Here is a 5,631-nt window from a genome sequence, read left to right on the forward strand (position 1 = left end):
ACAAAGGGTATAGTGATCATGCTTTGTCATGAGTGTTTGTCACATGAAATTTTATTTTGAAGTAAATGGAATAATTTTGCAACTAGATTCACTTATAGAAAAAAACGAATAATGAATGACAAGAAGGAAGTAAATATATGTGGTAAAACATAGGAAACTGTAAGGAAGATGAGAAGGGGGTGGGGGGGGGGTTAAGATAGGTGGCTCTGTGTTCACATGACCTCACAGATCCCCTCCCAGAGCATATGCCCCGAGGGTCATGGGACAGCTATCCTGGCTCCCAGGTTGCCTCCTCCTTCCTCTCATCCATCTTCATCCCAGGCTCTTTGGAGACGGGCTCTCCCAGGCTCGAACTTGTTGGAGGAAAGTGAAGAACTGCCTCCTATGAACTTGGTCCTTTTTGCCTCCTCTTCCCCAGTTAGCATAAGGGCCTGCCTGCAGACTGCCCACCTTGTGGAATGGTTCTCCTTAACCCCTGAAGCCTCTTTCTCTTCCAACTGGTTCCAGGCCTTCAGCTGTGAGCGTTAAGTCTTCGGCGAGGGCTTAGATTTTCATCTGATAGCGTGAGCCCCCATCATAGTTTTGGAAGACTGGAGGCACTTATGGTGAAATTCCAGTTCAGGACTAGAGACAGGAAACTTACAAGAATCTCTACTGATGTATTTGGGTGTCTGAAAAGGGCATGCATCCCACAGAAAAGCAGAGGAGACAGGAACAATCAATATTTAAGCAGTTGGTATTTTGTCTCGTATGTGTTCCAGGCACTGCTTCACGTCCTGGGGAAGTCAACAAAACACAGGGACCCTGCTCTAGTGAAAATGACATTCTAGTAGCAGACACACATAAGAAAAAAAAATACACAAAGTCATTTGCAGAATAATGCCAGATAGTGATAATAGCTGTGAAAAGTTAAGCAACTTAAGGGGATCATATAAAAGTGGGTGGTGTTTGCGTGTGTGCATGTGTGTGTGTGTGTGTGTGTGTGTGTGTGCATGTGTGTGTGCGGGGCTGGTGGAGTCACAGTGCTCAGGACAGTCCTCTAGATGGAGAGACACTTGGGTAGAAACAAGGATCAAACTCTGTTGGTTGAGGCTGCAAGTGGGCAGGATTTGGACCAACTTCAGACCACAGATGTGCCTGGGCTTGATGACTTGCTTGACTTGGCTACCATTTCACACAACATCTGGATTTCAGGCTTCTTTTGAAATAACGGTCGAAGCAACGCTGGGTTCACAGTGCCCCTGGACAGCACCTCAGCGGAGCGAGTGCCAGCCGTCAGTCTCTGAGGACCAGTGTGTGCTCTGAGTAGCCTTTCCTTCTCATGCACTTGACCTGTTTAGCCGCTGCCGATGTTTGAGTGCATCGGCCTTTGTTGTAAGGTCAGCAAACAAACAAACAAAAACAAAAATCAAGGCCTTTCTGCCTCTGAATACTATCAGTGACTAGGCTCTTCTGGGTTTGAGGATATATATTTGGAAGACTACGCATTTGGAAAAGTGATCATTCAGTCAATAAACATTCTTTTTAAATTTTTTAAATTTTTAATTGAATTTTTATTGATTTACAAAAATTGTACTAATTTCTGCTGTACAGAAGAATGACTCAGTTATATATATATATATATATATATATATATCCCTTTTTTCATATCTTTTTCCCTTATGGTTTATCCCAGGAGATTGAATACAGTTCCCTGTGCTATACAGTAGGGCCTTGTTGTTTATCCATCCTAAATATAACAGTTTGCATCTACCGATTCCAACCCATACTCCATCTCTCTCCCTCCAGTCCCCCGCCTGGCAACCACAAGTTTATTTTCTATGTCTGTGAATCTGTTTCTGTTTCATAGCTAGGTTCATTTGTGCCATATTTTAGAGTCTACATATAAGTAATATCATATGGCATTGGTCTTTGTTTTTCTGATGTACTTCACTTAGCTTGATAATCTCTGGTTGCATCCACATTACTGCAAATGGCATCATTTCATTCTTTATCCATTCATCTGTCAATGGACATTTAGACTGTTTGCATGCCTTGGCTATTGTGAATAGGGCTGCTATGAACATTGGGGTGCATGTATCTTTTTTGAATTATAGTTTTATCTGGGTATATGTCCAGGAGTGGGATCGCTGGATCATTCAGCAACTCTATTTCAGCCAATCAACATTCTTGATATGTAGGCTAAAGTCATTCAGAGAAGAAACAATAGGAAAAGAAATGTCCCCTGACCCCAAGGGACTCACAGTCAAATGGTAAAGACCGATATTTGAGGACACAGTCCTAGCACTGCAGCAGAGAGCTCAGGAAGCCAAGGGAGGGTGCCAGCCTCCCTTAGGGGGAGGGGTTAGGGAATTCCTCCCCTGGGCTAAAAACTGAGACAAGTCTTCTCTGCTGGGAAGTATGATGTTTATGGGGGTGGGGAAGCTTCTAGAAGAAAAAAAGCATAAATAGGTCTTGGAAGTGAAAAAGATTGGGGACTACCCCATGACTAGAATTCCCCCCACTCCACCCTCACCATGTGTCTTACCCTGACCTTGCCCTCACTCTCTGTAGTTCTGAAATCTCTTACAATGTTACCTTTATCTAAGCTTTGCCAAAAAGGCAGCTGTTTTGGAGAAACTCCTTTTTCCCTTCCCTGTTCCTGGGGTGTTCAAGACAGAGGAACAGGTTGGACATAGAGATTTCAGAACACTTAGTCCTATTCCTCTGATGTCATCTTCATTTTTATCTGCTATCTCTTTCTGAAATCCTTATTAATAGATTTTCAACCTCTTAGATTGAGCTTCTTAATCTCTCATTGCCTTCATGTGTCCACCTTCTTATATTTTGCGTGCATGTGTACTAAGTCCCTGTAGTTATGTCCAACTTTTTGTGACCCCATGGATGTAGCCCGCCAGGCTTCTCTGTCCATGTGATTTTCCAGGCAAGAATAGTGAAGTGGGTTGCTATTTCCTATTGTAGGGAATCTTCCCAACCCAGGGATCGAACCCAAGTCTCTTACATCTCCTGCATTGGCAGGCAGGTTCTTTACCACTAACTCCACTTGAGAAGCCTCATATATTGTTGGGGGTAGGGTTCAGTTTTCTGAGGGACATCCTAGACTTTCTCTTCTCTTCATTGTGTGTTTATTTATATTTTGTTATTATCATTTAATTGTTCAAATTCTTTGTTTTTGATTGCTCTTCTTTTATAATAGTCAGTTCTGGTTTTGCCAATTTGAGATATTCCCATATTTCTCTGAAGATATTAATTGGTATCTTTAAAGTTTTCCCTGTTACGTAAATTAACTTTCTTTGGGGTGTGTTGAATAAGCGAGTGAGTGAGTGTGTTTAGAGAGCTTTCTGTATGTCTAATGATTCTTGATGACCATGATTATAAGTAAAGCATTAACAATCTTTTGTGTTCCTATAAAATTTTTATGTTGGAGTCCTAACCCCCAGGACCTCAGAATGTGACAGCATCTGGAAATAGTCTTCAAAAAGGTGAAATGAGGGCATATGAGGAGCCCCCAATTGTATGTGGCTGAGTGTCTTTAAGTGGAGACTGGTATACCCAGACCACAGGAGGATCATGTGAAGACAGAAGGAAAAGACATGACAAGGAGAAGAAGCCAACCTTCTGATGCCTTGATCTCAGTCATCCAGAATTAAAGCAAAATAAATTTCTCTTGTTTAAGCCACCCATTCTGTGGGATGTGGTTGTGATAACACTCACAAACTAATACAGATACGAGGCTGTCATTGCTTTGGGGTGATCCGCTGGAGAACTGATTCTTCCATGAATGCCGATCCCTCTCCCTCATGAAACTTTTAAAATTTACTCTTAACTTTCAAATGTATAATACAGTATTCCTAACCATAGTCATCAAGTACATTTTTAGAACTTAGTTTTCTTGTAACTGGAAGTTTATACTTTTGGCCCCCTTCTCCCAGTTCACCCACTCCTCATCCTCTACCTCTGGGGTCCACAAATTTGGTCTCTGTTTCTGAGATTTTTTTTCACATCATAGACCATACAGTATTTATCTTTCTCTATCTGACTTGAGGGCTTCCCTGGTGGTTCAGTAGTAAAGAATCCACCTGCTAAAGCAGGAAATGCAGAAGATGTAGTTTTGGTCTCTGGCTGGAGAAGATCCCCTGGAGAAGGAAATGGCAACCCACTCCAGTATTCTTGCCTGGGAAATCCCAGGGGCAGAGAAATCCACCAGGTTGCAAAGAGTTGGACACGACTTAGCAACTAAAAGGCAACAATGTGTCTTAAATTACTTAGTATCATGTCTTCAAGGTTTTTATGCCTGAAAAATGTATATAACAGATTTGAAAGATTTTTTTTTAAATTGCTCTTATACCCAGTAGAAAGTGAAGTGAGGTCTGTGAACTGGGTAAGCTGCCTATCATCTCTTTGCATTTTAGTTTCCTCACTTGCCAAATAATGGGATAAGACTGAGTAACTGGGTCCCCAATCCAAGTGGTTATTAAATTGATCTCAGTTGCTTATTTATAACCCAGATCCCCAGGTCTCAGAGTCAAAAATTGATCTCGTAAGTCTGACATGGAAAGCTAAACAATCCTTTTGTGCCCTTAACACTCTGAATTTCGGGTCTATTATTTGATTCCCCTTTTGACTAGAAATTCTTTTATGAAGGACAAATATGCTGACTATTTTCATAATTAGATGCATTTAGAGCCTTACACTGAGCTTCAATATTGCATAAAATAGGCCATGTATTATCAACATATGGAAGCATTTAGTTGATGCAGGAACTGGAAGGGACAGGGTAGAGTGTTAGGAGAGGATGTTATGTGATTTGAAAAAAGTTTTTAAAATATATTTATATATGGAAAGTAAAATATCTTTTCTCATATAACTTGAAATTTAAAGGCCATAACTTTTTTTCTTGCCTGACATCATATGCAGGAAATAGAATTTGTTCCCTGCACAAGCTCAAGGTGGGAGTTAGAGGTGGAATGGGGGGATGGTGTCATGAGATTTTCAGGTTTATCCAAAAGGGTCATGGGTCTAAAAAGGTTTCAAAGCACCGCAGCGCTGAGATGGATTGGTTTCTGAAGAAAAGTGAGAAAAGAAAACCATTAAGTTCAACTGTCACTCTTCCAACTGAATATTGAAACCACTTGGGAAAAAGTTTTGAGTGAGGTTTACAGTCAGAAGCAATGTTGGTGTTTTTGAGGTTTGCCCGTGAGTCGCCATTTAGCTGTATTTAGCTGTACCACACTCTTCCTAGAGATGTGATTAAATGCCATATTTTGAAGCTTTCGAAAGTGTCAAGCAGCTTGTTACTCTGGGCTGACTCACGCAAGGGTTCATTTGGATGAGTGGATTTGTGTGTTGTGCTATAGCTTAGTGGACAGAGGATTTGGGAGGTTGGAATTTCCATTCTGCTTTCTCAGTGATGAGGTGCATGAATACTAAGTATCTGAGGACACTAAGACCTCTGAGTGTTTTATCTTAAGTCTTTGTGGACCCTATATTGGACTCGAGGGTGATTGGCTGGCTCAATGTGTCACCCGTGGGCCGACAAGGTTCATGTGGCTGATGGACCGATCTGGCTGACAAGGTAAGTGCCCGCCTCCTGCTTCCTTTTTCATTTTGAAGATAAACAATAGCACGTGA

The sequence above is a fragment of the Odocoileus virginianus genome, chromosome 26 (assembly GCF_023699985.2).
Source record: "Odocoileus virginianus isolate 20LAN1187 ecotype Illinois chromosome 26, Ovbor_1.2, whole genome shotgun sequence".
Classification (NCBI taxonomy): domain Eukaryota; kingdom Metazoa; phylum Chordata; class Mammalia; order Artiodactyla; family Cervidae; genus Odocoileus; species Odocoileus virginianus.